Source organism: Lygodium microphyllum, chromosome 27 (assembly GCF_053477565.2).
Source record: "Lygodium microphyllum isolate KBCC chromosome 27, Lygodium_microphyllum_v1.1.10, whole genome shotgun sequence".
NCBI lineage: Eukaryota > Viridiplantae > Streptophyta > Polypodiopsida > Schizaeales > Lygodiaceae > Lygodium > Lygodium microphyllum.
This window is the reverse complement of record NC_141161.1, coordinates 108689615-108705752: the sequence shown is the minus strand read 5'-3', so window position 1 is coordinate 108705752 and position 16138 is coordinate 108689615.

Genomic DNA, 16138 nt, shown 5'->3' with positions numbered 1-16138 from the left:
AGTGTTATAAACTTTCTAAACCCTGCTTCAAGTCCTTGTACATTTGACCATCTTTCCAAATACTTAAAATAATCTTTAACTCCACTGACTACTTCTTGATGATCCTTAATGTACTCAAACATGGGCAGCAACATTGGAACACCCTTTGGAAGAGTAGGCTTTCCTGCAAGGTCTCTCTTCCATAATTCAATGCCACCTTCTCTTGGTAACCAGTCTGGGGACTTTGGATGCATCTTGTATTGCATGACAAGTGTATCTCCTTGAATATAAAACCAAAACTAAAGAGATTTTGAGTGACCACCAAGTGTACCTTTGGAATCACACAAGTATCCCTCAATGTATCTCTTAAAGTTAGGCACATGTGTCAATAAGAAAGGTGTAGGACTTGTCATCTGGCATGATTGAAAATGTTGCATAAGATGAGGAAAAGTGAAGGGCATGCTCGTCCTTAGCTTCTCTGAAAATTTACTGAACATTGCATCAATGTCTTCATGTGTATGACCCACCATGAGAAACCCAAGCTGGATCATCTTGAATGTTCCTCGTGCAACAAGCAATGATAGATATGCAAAGAGATGAAGAATTCTTTTTTTTGATCCACAATAATCAAGTCAAAGTAGTAAGTTCTCTCGCAATCATTTGAAATGATGATGGCCATTATGTGGTGTATTATTTTCTATGCATGATTTGTTTTGTGCAACACCTTGATGGTGGTCTAGTGCTTTTTTCGAGTTGAGTGCATTTAGTAGCACAGAGGTTGATCTCAGCATTCCATCTACTTGCAGATCACCATTTTCATGCCTGTGTAGTCGCTCCAAGTTCCTAAAGCATAACGACAATAGGGAAATTGTGAAGTTAGGATTGTGAGGCTATAGATCGAGTGAGAAATGTCCAAATCTACCTTCTCCATGTCCATGTGTAATCATGCCTATTAAAGAAAATGGTAGTTGAGTATATCTTTTTATCTCTTTTGATCGAAGCCTTAACCTAGGGATAGCTGTCTTTTGCTGGTCCATTTTATCATGTATGATGCACAAGTTTTTATCTGGATCTAATGTTGGGGCCAAGCACCAACTGTAGTTTATGATCGGACAACTTTGTTGTTGTAGCATGTGACATTGACGCTTCTTTAGAAGCACATTTTGCTCTTGAAGACACTTTGTTGCTACAAGTTGCTCTTTGATGTTTGAGAAAATACTACATTTGGAAAACTCACTTGTCTTTGCTGAGGTTACATGCTTGAACTTTGTGTTCCAAATCTGATTGAAAGTGCAAGGAAATTTTCTTATATCCAATACCACTCAATGTCGTATTTACTTTTTCCCATATATCTACCTGCTCGTAAACATCTGGGATGACCAATTGTGTCTCCCTTGATCCATCTTGCATTGTTCTACTCTTGTGTGGCATTTCATCTGCACTCTTCTTAACAGAGTCTCTAAGGATGGCTCTTCCCATCTCTGTGTGATCCCACGCTGCTCTTGTTACCCCCTTGTTTCCATGCATTGCCCTCCTCACGCCATTCTCAAATTGTGTTTTGTACCTGTAAAAAGATGTCTTTGGGATTCCATTAATCTCATACCATGCCCTTCCACATACCACTTTTCCATTGAAGATGAAGTTGTACTTCATTGTTCCCAAGTAATAAATCCTACATAATGATTCAAACATGTCATAAACATAGTTTGTGTGGTCTTCAAATTGCAATCCCCAAAAGTATTTACATAATTGTTGCATTTATTCTCTATTAGCAAACTGACAACACTTTTCTTGGCAACAATCAATCATGAAAACCTATGAAATGGAGTCCATAGAAGTCCTAAAGTTTGCACCCTTAGGGGCAATAATTCGAGGCTTTCTATTGACCATACAATATGATCTCTTCTGAATGAAAATTGATTTTTTTGCAGAAATGTAATCTTCATTGGTATCTTCCATGTTTTTGGAACAAGCATTTGTAGAGATAAATTGCATATATGATTGTTTTTGTAGGAGTGATGTTCCATAATCAAAGGTGATTTGTTTAATAGGCCATCAGTGACACATTGGAGGTTGTCATCTATGTATGTTCCTATGGTTTGATCAAGGGCTTTATCTACCACAATACCAACATCAGTGACACATTGGAGGTTGTCATCTATGTATGTTCCTGTGGTTTGATCAAGGGCTTTATCTACCACAACACCAACATCCTCTTCTCCTAGCAATTCAAAGTTTATCACATCATATGGAAAAGCCAATAATATAACCTTTGTCCCAACACACAGAGTGTTGCCTTTTGTCCATAACATCACTCTACGTTCTCTCCAACTTTCATGAATGCTAAGCACATCAATATATTTAGAAGGTAGGACATGGTCTGATTTGTAATCATCTCCTCCGTCATGAATCATTATTGAGTTTGAAACAACCACCACATCTTTCTTTCTCCATTTTGTAAAACCACCTACAACTTCATGAACCTTCATTACGTCAATTATTGGGAATGGAAAATATGCCGCTACATTTCAACATTTATCAATAGCCTCTAAAATATATCCATCTTCAAGTATTTCTCCATGGCATGTCTCATTTGGATGTATTGCATGCACTGTCTCGAGTGCAACAATCTCATGATCAATTAGCAAATTCACAATTTCTCCAAAACAAAAATTGTTATTCACGATACCTGTATAAGTAAGAAAATGGATATTTTATCATTTGTATGTTGTCACCTCTCAGAAAGAAGAAAATAGTAATGAAATTGCTAAATATAATGAAATAACAAATTTCATTGAAACGAAAAAAGCACTTAAAATTTAGATAGAATGAGTCCAACATCCATCATAGAAAGTGTTAATGGAAACATTGTACAGAAAGGGGATAGATTTGACCATATGGCCAAAAACAAACTTTCTATGAACTATGCCCTAAAGTAAATAAGAAAATTTTATTCTATTATTTTTAGTTGCCCTTGATTTTACTTTATTTTGCAAAAAATTCTTTGTGTGTTCTCATTGGGAAAAGATATAGCAGATGTTCAAAACTTGTATTATATCTATTCAACACAAGAATAATGATTAAAATTATTTATAATCTGTATAGAAAAAGATTTAGCCACCTAGTGAAAAATCTAGTGTATGTATTCCATACCATAGCAAATATAAGAATTATTTGTGATCCTCATAGGAGAAAACATAGTCAAATGATTGAAATCTTTGTTGTATGTATTTCACATGACAAAAATGATAAAAGTTTATTGTAGTCTCCATAGAAAAATATTTAGCCAAATTGTCAAAATCTCAAGCAAAATGCATACAACAAGGATAAAAGTTCATTGTGATCTTTATGAAAAAAGATTTAGCTAGTGGTCAAAACCTCTATTGCAACTATTTTACACAAAAATTAGGATTAAAATTCTTTGTGATGTCCACAAGAAAAGATATAGTCATATGGTCAAAACATGTATTGTATGTAACCTAGATGATAGCAAGGATAATAATTGTTTGTGATGTCCATAGAATAAGATTTAGCCAAATGGTTAAAGCCTTTATTGTAAGTCAAGAAGGATAAATAATCTGTGTGATCTCCATTAGAAAATATTTGATCAAATGGTCAAAATATTTATTTCATGTATTTCACATGACAACAAGGATAAATATATTTTATGAGAAACTTTGACATCATGCTTAAATTTTAAAACCACAATAACCTCTAAAGAATAGGAGGTTTCATTCCCTATGACACAAAGCTATAAAGATTGAGGAAATTTTAGAATCAATTAGAAGCTATTTGAGAAGAAAATATAATTTTTATCATAGTTAAATATTTATAAATCTTATACTACCTACTTGTTGATAATAGTAAAAAGTATCATATTCCATTTTATTTTTAAGCTATACTATTTTAGTCTAAATCATGTTATATTAGTATATCATACTATGTGCATATTATGGAATATAGTATCAAAATATATTTTTTTAAAATATACTAAATTAATTTATTAATAATTAATAAATATAATTAAAATATATTAAATTATATTTTATAAGATTATGTATATTTAATGTATCTAATATGTAATGTGTAATCTCATTGAGGATTATGATGTCACCTTAGTGATAGCTTGAGAGTAGAATCTCTAGCAGGGTAGGATAGAGAGTATGTAGGTAAAATCTCTAGATGTGGAAATAGGGGCAATATCGCAATGGTGGGTTCTTAAGGAGGGGCGAGGGGGAAGGAGCAGATCTAGGAGAAAATGCCCTTGGTAAGAGTTTAAGGTCAATGTCCCCCTCGATGGAGGTTTGGGAGCAATGCCCCCAATCAGGGTTTGGGGATCTCGCCCCTTGTAGGGATTTGGGCGCAATGCTCCCAGTGGGGGGTTCGAGGGATAGCATCCCTTGGGTGGTGGGGGTTTATGGGCAACACCCCTAGTAGGGGGTTGGGAGTAGCGCCCCTGATGGAGGTTTGGGGCCAATGCCCCCAATGGGAGGGGGGGTTCCAGGGACAGCGCCCCCTGTTGGGGGTCTGGGGGCAATGCCCTCAAGGAGGGTTCAAGGGCAGCACCCCCAGTGGGGGTTTAGGGGCAATACCCCCAACAGCAGGTCCGGGGGCAATGGTATAGCGATTATGTGATTTTTGAAGAAATCACAACTTGAAATCTTTAATAAAATTTAAAAATAGATACAAAAATAAGATCTAAATCTACTCGTATTCCATAACAAATTATGGTTATTCGAATAGCGTGATACATTAAATGATTCCTTTCCTGAGGTCGGGGTCTTTACAACTAATCATGATGTTTTTCAAAATGAGTTTCTCTTCCCCTCTCTCTCTCTTCTACGCAACTCTCTAACCTGAGTGTTTTCTCTATTACGTTTTTACAGTTGTAGGTTTTGCATCTCTGATCCTCTCCATTTTTATCTTTGCTCCTGTCGCCCCTCTCTTCATGAATGTCTTACGGCCCTAATCTTTGGTGGTTCTATCCCCCTACTCTTCTTTGACTACTCTTCACTATTTCATTTTCTCAAATTGAAACAAATTGTGCAGTGCAAATTCTAGTTCGAATCAAGGTATTATGACCAAAACTACCTACGTCTTCAAATCAGAAATCTTGCTCCAAGGGTTACAGGGTAGTGAACGATTACTACTCCACAACATGTCTACTCTACTTCACAGGTGATTTTTGTTACGTTGGCACACATTACTGACTTCTACTAATTACAATAGGTTTTCAACTCTTCCCTACTTCATTTCTGATTTTGAGTTAAACTAAATTGCTTTTGATCATTTGAATCCATACAATTACTACAAATCACACTACTACTCTTTTATATTATTAGTATTAAATAATATTAAGATCAAACATCAAAATCATTTTCTAAATAAGAATCATGTATGAAAATTAAATGCAATCTTTATTTCTATAGCAATGAGATTAGGCACTCACTCTTGAGAATTCAATGTCTTCTTCTCATTCTCAATTGCTTGATTGATCTCCTGGAGAGCCTGTCTTTTTGCTGTCTATCCACTACCTTGCAAATGATAGCTTCTTTGCTGTGAATATGAAAAACATGATTTCTTGCACTGTTTAAAATACTCTTTTTGCTGTGAATATGAAATATACGATTTGTGTGATGTTGAAAAAACTCTCTTGGATGTGAATATGGAATAAATGGTTTATGCAATGCTTATATCAATGAGTGCTTTCAAAATACTAACCTTTCTTTCTATTCTGTGATGCTATATACCTTAAGGTTTCTCCTCAAAGCTAAATCTAGCCTTATATTTCTTGTATCCTTCAGTATTATTAGAGCATTTTTTTAAGTTCTTATACATCGTATTATACTTTACTATATAGAACTTTTCATTATACTATATTTTCATAGTAAAAGCATTTCGATCAGATTTTATGGTTACATTATTTATAATTTTGCAATAAACATATGGCTATACAATACTTACCAATACCCAATATGATTTTGCCATAAGATGTAATTTGATCTTCTAACAACACATATCATGATCTTTCATCAATCTATAGATTAGACCATATGGTCAAATATTTTCTTACAATATAAGAAGTAATTTTGTTATTTTATTCAATACAATCTAAGATTTGGCCATGAGGTTGCATCTTTTCTTATAACAGAAGATGTAATTTCCGTTATTTTTCCTAATATCCTGTGAGATTTTGCCATATGACCAAATCTTCTCCTTAAGCTATCTCTTGGCCAAATGAAGGACTCTTGTAATATCACAATATCTTACAACAAATCAACCACTTTGTTCATTTTACTACAAGAATGACGTTTCGCTATTTGGTCAAATGCTTTCTTATATTATCAACCCTGACTTCGAAAAGGAAAGGCTAGTTTCTACTTAGAATTCCTTACTTTCTATAATTTGGCCATGTGGTCAAATCTTGTCTTGCAACAAACAAACCACTTTTTTGAAAATTGATCCTGAAAAATTAAGACTAAATCTATGGTGGGTTCAATCACAAAAATTTTGGCTATGCTACATTTGGTTGTATGGCAAAATATTCTAAGAAAAACATCTTCTATAGTATCTTCAAAAACAAAGACCATGTTCTACTTGAAACTCCTTGATTACCTACTATATTTATAAGAAGTTTCGCCATGTGGTCAAAACTTATCGTGCAACAAACAAACCACTTTGTTTCCACAAATCATTTCTTTCATTTCAATTTTTCATAACTTCATATCTATATATTCATATATAAATATCATATCATTTTGCTACAAATTAGCCACTTTTTCCATTCCACTACAAAATAAAAATTGGCCATATGGTCATATCTTTCATTTTGTTATCAATACTAGCATCCAAGACTCCCCCATTCTTATTTCGTTCGGCCATATGATCAAATGTAATCTCATACATCTTGTAAACCATGAGACCAATTTTTCATTCCACTATAAAACAATATTTGGCTATATAGTAAAATCCAATTTCACAACATGTTACAACAAATGAATTACTTTCTTCATATGGTTATGAAACTAGATTTGGCCATATGGTTAAAACCAATTTATGGAAATCGTCTTATCTTGTAGGTTTCACCATGAGGTCAAATATCCACCTTTCAATATTTTTCACATTACCTTATATTGATATCTATGCGATTTACTACATAGCCATATTTGTTTATATGTGTATCTCATATCACAATGAACCACATCCTCTCTTTAACTAGCCTTCAAAAACCATATCGTAAAAAACCATGGCAAAGTTTCTAATCTTATAGATAAGTCTTATGACTAAATAGGATTTGACCACATGGCTAAAACCAACGACAATGTTTCTACAATATAGCTCCTTTCAAGGGAAACTTACATGTGTATTAATTAAAATGTTAACTTTGGGCCAAATGGAATCGTGAGATTGCTATATAACCACATTGACATATCGGTTGATCTCATATTGGACTAAATCTCATTCTTTCATTAAATAGGATTTGACCACATGGCCAAAAATCTAAGCAAAGTTCCTAGAGTATGATCCTTGCATAGGAAACTTACATGGAGAAGAAATCCAATGTTAACATAGGGACAAAATCATCCATGAAATTTTCTACACAACCACAATGATTTTTCACCAGCCACACACCAGAGAATGAGCCTCTCATTCACTTTTTAACTTTACATACAAAGCCCTAAATCCTTTTTGGGCGATCATCCCCTTTTCTCTTTTTGGCATGGCTGGCCGTAGCCTAGGCCCTTTTTCCCATTTCCCACCATTCTAGTTTATCCTATTCCCAACTAATGCGTACACTTTGCACAGGAGCGAGCCTGGCGCTCTTTTACAAGGGTTCAGGAGCGCTTCCACATTTTAATGGTGCGCATTTTATTCTTTTGTTGTCTCGGGGCGACACTGAGACTTTCAGAGGGTCGTGCCCGAATATTTAAAAATTTTAGGGTCTGGTTACCGGTCAAGGTGCCTTTTTCTGCTTTATTCTGCGCCTTTTTTTACTATTTCCTTTTTTTCATTTTTCGCTCCTCTGTGCTGCGGGAAACACGGTAACAATTGTTCTTTGCTCCAAATCATGAAGAAAGGATGTTTCCTTTTTGCATGGATCTCCAAGCACTTAATAACTGCCATGATATTCTTATGTAAAGTTGTTGACCAAACTCCCACTTGGAGTCTTGCAAATAAGGATTCAAGAAACTCCATACATCCTGGTCGAAGAACAAGCCATTGCTTTCCCATTTGAAAGCTTTGAAACCTTTTAGACTTAGCAAAGCATCGTTGTAAAAGAAGACCATTGAGATCAAGAATTACACATAATTGTGTTGCATTTCTTATCAAGAACATATCAATCACATCATCGTGCTCTACTGTTGTTGAATTTGTTAGATATCCAACTATAGATGTCTTAGTTGAAGTTACAAAGAAGAAAAAGAAGAACATTATATTCATTTACTTTCTCATCATTCTACTTAATGTTTGAGCTATAAATTGGCATAGAACACTAAAGTAATTTAATTTTACATCGACAAATACATACATCGGTACTACTCAATAAATGATGTATTAAGAATAATAAATGATGTCTTAAGAAAAGAGACATTTGACCATGTGGACAAATCTAACAAAGAATAATATCATGAGGTGAAAAAAATATATATGATGATTTCTTTGAAGTAAAATCTATTCTAATAAAGTAATTTTTCCATACCTACTTTTTATCGCCAATTATAAGTATACTTAAGATACTAACAATAGATTCTTGTAATTAGTTGTAAAAATTATCTTATCATTATAATATTAAACATACTCAATTTTTAAAAAGGCCTTCAAAATGGCATATACAAAGAAGGTGTTTATTAGTTCTAATTATTAAAAGAAAATTTAAACATGATACTTTTGAACATGTGACCAAAACTCTGTCAGATATAAGTGACACATGATAATTTAATTGAGATAAGTTATAATCTATTTGGATAATTTTTCATAGTTTCTTCTTAAGGACTAACCATTCTATTTTTGAACTAGTTATATCCCATAGATATTCAAACTCATTAATTGTAACAAGGATTTTACTTTAATATTCCATATACACATCTCAGAAGATACATTGGAGTGAAATCTTTGTTTCAATATTTTCTATTGAGGTAAAACTCGTTTGGGAGGTTCAATGAATCTTTTTTGGGGTGTGCAATATATTGTTGACTCTCTTATCCTATGGTACATGCATAGACATACACTAGCGATGTAGTAAAAGAGGCTATAAGAGATAGGAGATTTAACCATGTGGACAAATCTAACCAAAACTAACATGACAAGATCATTACACAACACATATAAGAGTTTAATTGAAATAAGATATAAAATAGACTTAAGTGCTCAAACTTTTCATTATGATAAGTATTCTTACACACTAGATTACAATTAAAGAGTTATCCTTACAAAGAATGATAAATTTTAATGAGCTCTTTAATAATATTTTAGAAAAATATTTACTTAAATAGATTTTTTAAACCAAACATGCTTGGTCCCTTTTTGTAAAAAAGTAAAAACTAAAGACATAGTTTCTTTAAGTAATATCACCAAAGAAAGACAATATTGCAAGTGCTAATGGAAGCAACTTCTCAAGAAAAAAATCAAAATTACATCAATGTGTCTTCCTTGATGGAAGGAGAAGGAACGGAGTTTAAACACCGAAAGAAGCCTTTAATTTCTCTTTCATGATTAGACTTGCTATATCTTGGCTTGATTCTACTATGCCCTTGAGTGGTACTTCAAGAACTTGAACTTCAGTAGGAGGAACCTCTTGGGAGTTTGAATTCTGTTTGGCACTCTCATGGAACCTTCACAATTGTGCTTCAACTTCTCTTTTCTCTTGAGTGTTGCAAACCATTGCAATAGTCTTCATATGATTTACCAATGCCACCTTAGATGCAAGTCCACTTGCATATACATCAAATACAACCTCATAAGCATCATTGAATGCTTTGATTGTAGTTTCCATAACTTTTATTTTCTTTCTCAAAATGGCCTTTGCAATCCTTTGTTCTTCATCAATATCTTCATCATTACACTCCTTGTCTAAGCCTTCAAAGTCCAAAATGGAAGGCTTATTGACATTGTTTATATATCGCTCAAAATTAATGAATATTTTCTCCATGGTCACTAATGTCAAAACCACAAAAGAATCTATAGATCCAAAAGCAAACGTTCTATCCATTGGTAGGAAGTCAACACTACCAACTAGCATGAGATACTTGCAAGAAATGCTTTGAAGAGCATTTTCCAAATTTTCCATTTGCTTTCGATCAAGAAATGATAACAACATGATTTGTTTAGGTCCACATGCCATTTGTAGTAGAGTGGATATAACATTTCCAAACTTTATAGAGTCCCATTTCATTCCGTCAACCTCATGTGCTGCATCTAGAACAACAACCCCAACTGTAATTGGATCTCTATAAACATATGTATAAGATCAAAGGTTTCTAGATTGCATCTGACAGCATATACACGCCAAGGGGAAGTAGTGGAGGATTAAAGAGTATTTTACTTTTTTCCAATTAGGAAGTTCACAATATCTTTTACTCCATTTGGTACAGACCTGCACCAGCTCCACATGTGAGCTTCTTTAATACCCAATCATTAGAAATGCCTAAAATCTTTGTGTAGACTTCATCATTGATATCATAATCATCAACAAGCTCTTCCTTAGTCTTCATCACAGCGTTACTTTCTAGAACTGAAGCATTGAAAAGAGTGACCAATTCCTCCTTTAGGACCCTATCTTGGTTGTTTTGCTTAGCCCTTGTTTCCATGTCAATCATATCTTCCTTATCCCATTTGTTTCTAAGAAAAAAGGATATGACCTTCATTGATCTCCTCTTGTGGTCTAAGGATGTCTCCATCCTTTAAGCCCATAAGGCAATGATATGCAACAGGGAATGTCTCCTCTTGGGATATAAGCTCACCTCTAGAGTATCGCTTCATGATTTTGATCCAACTATTAAATGTTTGGCAATCTCTAGATGCACAATTTTCTCCAATGTATGCCACAAATCTCTGCAAAAAAAAGATCAAAATAGTGAGCATAGAACAAAAGAAAGAGTATCACATTAATCTTCAGAAAAAGAGAAGGTGAGCTTATATGTGATTACCTACCATGGTACTCTTTGAAAGCTTGTCTTAGAAAGCCCTTGTTGGGGTTTTGGTGGAGAACCAAAGGCTAGCCACTCATCTCTTAATTGTTGAAGTTGCTCAACATAATGGGCATTCTTCATGACATTATGTGATTCCATATTTGTCATTTGTGAAAGCTCAATGCACATTTCCCTATGACAATCAACTAATATTCTAGCATTTCTTGTGGTGTATAAACTCTTGGTTGCTAGAAAATGTGTAGTATTACTCTAAATATATATCTTTGCTTCACGAATTGAGTGAAGCCTTGATATAATCCAATAACTACAAGTGTCCAACTTATTAGCATCCACCTCATGATGATGCATGGGTCTCTTCTCATTATTGTCTTGTACAAAAGGCATAAGATATGCTGTTGTTTATGGATTCATGGGATTGTTTATGAACAACGTGGTTATCTTCTCTATATAATCCCAACACAATGACCTATAAGCATTCAAAGGAGGTGCCTCATAACACCTATCAAGAAGAATAGGAAATTGTGTTGTTGGACCAAATGGAAAGAATTTTTCAAACATGTGAAATCATGATCCTTCCTTCTTTCCCTTCTCCTTAACTATCTCAAGAAAATCGAATGTTCTTTCTATTCCCCTGACCTTAAGAGAAATTATTAGCTTTGCAAGTGTAACTTCTAGCATGGAAGGTAAAGTGGCATCATTCTCAGTAGTGTTAGCAGCCATACTAACAACAAGAGCTTGTGACAAGGAACTTTGTTGAGGTGATTTTGACTTTGAGCTTATGGGATTCGGTGAATTATTTTCTTCTTTAATCTTCATTCTTTTGTTGGGGCAATCACCTTTTCTTAATAGGGAAAGTAGCTCACTATTATGGACAGCTTGGAATACTAATATAATGTCTATTGAATTATCTTGAATATTCATTCTTTTGTTGGGGAGATCACCTTTTCTTGATAGGGAAAGTAGCTCACTATTTTGGACAGCTTGGAATGCTAATATAATGTCTTCTGTGCCCTTTACCTTCTCAAATAAAGTCTATCCCATTGTATTCAAAGAGTATTCTTCGTCCTCTTTAGTATATGCAAAGTGAAATGACAAAGGATCAAGTTTGTGAATCACATTTTTCGCCTTGATCTTAGCAAGATTACATGGTATTCTCTCTTTCCTAGCACATCCATCTATTATCTTCTCTATGACACCATCTTGTTGAAAAAATGCGATATTACACTTTAAAGTAAATAAGAGAATATTGTCAGCCATTTTTGCTTGACTATCATAAACATCCACATACCATGGATATACAAAATCACCACTAACTCCATTAATGATTTGGGTTTCTTTTTTGGATGTGATATCTTTATTTGCCATTGAATAGTTCTACAAAGAGAAAAAGTTATCAGACAAAAGTGGATTTAAAAATATTCAAAATTTACAAAACCCAAATAAATGTATAAGATTTCTAGGTTGAAAATTGAAAACACAACAACACAAGATTTTACGAAATACAAGACAAATGTACTCCAAAGGGACTCTTCCATAAAATGAAATATTGAGATTTAAAATCAAGTGTGGTATGAGATCCAACCATAAATATATGCTTATGTATCAAATCTCATGGATTATTCTGGCCCTAAGTTAGCATTAATTATGTTTCTCTAGCAAGAATCATATAGTAAAAACTTTGCCATGAACTTTGGTGAGAAGATCAAATTCTATTAATAGTGAGACTTGACCATGGGCTTAACCAAATGGTCAAGTGATAATGAAATGTTGAGTGTAAGTGTGGTATGAGATAAAGTGAAAAATCATTGTGGTTATGTAGAAAATGTCATGGATGATTTTGTCCCTATGTTAACATTGGATTTCTTCTCCATGTAAGTTTCCTATGCAAGGATCATACTCTAGGAACTTTGCTAAGATTTTTGGCTATGTGCTCAAATCCTATTTAATCAAAGAATGAGACTTAGTCCAATATGAGATCCACCCATATATCAATGTGGTTATGTAGTAATCTCATGATTCCATTTGGCCCAAAGTCTACATTTTAATTAGTGCACATGTAAGTTTCCCTTGAAAGGAGCTATATTGTAGAAACATTGTCATTGGTTTTAGTCATGTGGTCAAATCCAATTTAGTCATAAGACTTATCTATATGATTAGAAACTTTGCCATGGTTTTTTACCATATGGTTTTTAAAGGCTAGTTAAAGAGAGGATGTGGTTTATTGTGATATGAGTTTCACATATAGAAAAATATGGCTATGTAGCAAATTCCACATATATCAATATAAGGTAATGTGGAAAACACTTGAAAGGTGGAGATTTGACCTCGTGGTGAAACCTACAAGATAAGATGATTTCTATAAACTGGTTTTAACCATATGGCCAGATCTAGTTTTATAACCATATGAAGAAAGTGATTCATTTCTTGCAACATGTTGTGAAATTGGATTTGACTATATAGCCAAATATTATTTTACAGTGGAACGAAAAAGTGGTCTCATAGTTTGCAAGATGTATGAGATTAGATTTGATCATATGGCGGAACGAAATAAAAATGGGGGATTCTTGGATGCTAGCATTGATAACAAAATGAAAGATTTGACCATATGCCCAATATTTATTTTGTAGTGGAATGGAAAAAGTGGCTAATTTGTGTCAAAATGATATGATATTTATATATGAACATATAGATAGGAAGTTATGAAAAATTGAAATGAAAGAAATGGTTTATGGAAACAAAGTGGTTTGTTTGTTGCACGACAAGTTTTGACCACATGGTGAAACTTCCTATAAATATAGTAGGTAATCAAGGATTTCCAAGCAGAACATGGTCTTCCTTTTTGGAGATAATATAGAAGATTTTTTTCTTAGAAGATTTTGCCATAAAACCAAATCTAGCATACCCAAAATTTGTGTGATCAAACCCACCATAGATTTGGTCTTAATCTTTTATGATCAATTTCCAAAAAAGTGGTTTGTTTGTTGCAAGACAAGATTTGACCACATGGCCAAATTATAGAAAAGAAGGAATTCTAAGTAGAAACTAGCCTTTCCTTTTGAAAGTAAGTAAGGGTTGATAATATAAGAAAGCATTTGACCAAATGGCGAAACGTCATTCTTGTAGTAAAATGAACAAAGTGGTTGATTTGTTGCAAGATATTGTAATACTACAAGAGTCCTTATTTTGACCAAGAGATAGCTTAAGGAGAAGATTTGGTCGCATGGCGAAATCTCACAATATATTGGAAAAAATAACACAAATTACATATTATATTATAAGAAAATATTTGACCTCATGGCCAAATCTCAAATTGTGTTGAATAAAATAACAAAAAGTTCTTCTTATATTGTAAGAAAATTTTTAACCATATAGTCTAATCTATAGATTGATGATAGATCATGATATGTGTTGTTAGAAGATTAAATTACATCCTATGGCAAAATAATATTGAGTATTGGTAAGTATTGTATAGCCATATGCTTATTGTAAAATTATATAGAATATAACCATAAAGTCTAATGGAAATGCTTTTACTATGAAAATATAGTATAATTGAAAGTTCTATATAGTAAAGTATAATACGATGTATAAGAACTTGGTAAAATGCTCTAATATTACTGAAGGATACAAGAAATATAAGGCTAGATTTATCCTTGAGGTGAAACCTTAAGGTATATAGCATTAGAGAATAGAAAGAAAGGTTAGTATTTTGAAAGCACTCATTGATAAAAGCATTGCACAAACCATTCATTCCATATTCACATCCAAGAGAGGTTTTTCAACATTACACAAATCATATATTTCATATTCACAGTAAAAAGAGTACTTTCAATAGTACAAGAAATCATTTTTTTCATATTCACAGCAAAGAAGCTATCATTTGCAAGGTAGTGGACAGCAAAAAAGTCAGGCGCTCCAGAAGATCAATCAAGCAATCAAGAAGAAGAAGAAGACATTGAATTATCAAGAGTGAGTGCCTAATCTCATTACTATAGAAATAAAGATTACATTTAATTTTCATACATGATTCTTATTTAGAAATTACTTTTGGTGTTTGATCTTAATATTATTCAATACTAATCAAAAGAGTAGTAGTGTGATTTGTAGTAATTGTATGGATTGAAATGATCAAAATTAATGTAGTTTAACTCAAAATCAAAAATGAAGTAGGGAAGGGTTGAAAACTTGTTGTAATTAGTAGAAGTCAGTAATGTGTGCCAACATAACAAAAATCAGTCGTGAAATAGAGTAGACACCTTATGGAGTGGCGATCATTCACTACCCTGTTGAATTGCTAAACCCTTGGAGCATGATTTCTGATTTGAAGACCCAGGTAGTTTTGGTCATAATACCCTGATTCGAACAAAAATTTGCATTGCACAATCTATTTCAATTTGTGAAAATGAAAAAGATTAGGGCCGCAAAACTTGCAGTAAGAGAGGGGTGATGACAGGAGCAAAGATAAAAACGCACAAGATTAGAGATGCAAAACCTGCAACTAAAAAAACGCAATAGAGAAAACACTCAAGTTAGAGAGTTTTGTGGAAGAGAGAGGGAGGGGAAGAGAAACTCATTTTGAAAAACATCATGATTAGTTGTAAAGACTGAGCTCATTAAAGGGATCATTTAATATATCACGCTATTCGCATATCCATAACTTGTTACGGAATACCAGTAGATTTAGATTTTATTTTTGTATCTATTTTTTAATTTATTAAAGATTTCAAGTCGCGATTTTTTCAAAAATCACGTAATGGCTATGTCGTTGGAGGTGTTGCCCCCAAACCCCCATCAAGGGTGCTACCACTGGACCTGCACTAGGGACATTTCTCCCAGACCTCCACAAGGGCCGGCGCTGCGCCCCGGACCCGCCATTGGGGGCGTTTTCCCCAAACTATCCCTAGGGGCATTGCCCTTGGACCCCCACTGGGGGCATTGCCCAGAAACCCCCACTGGGGGCGCTACCCCTAGACTCTGGCTGGGGGCGTTGCCCCTAAACCCCCTTAGGG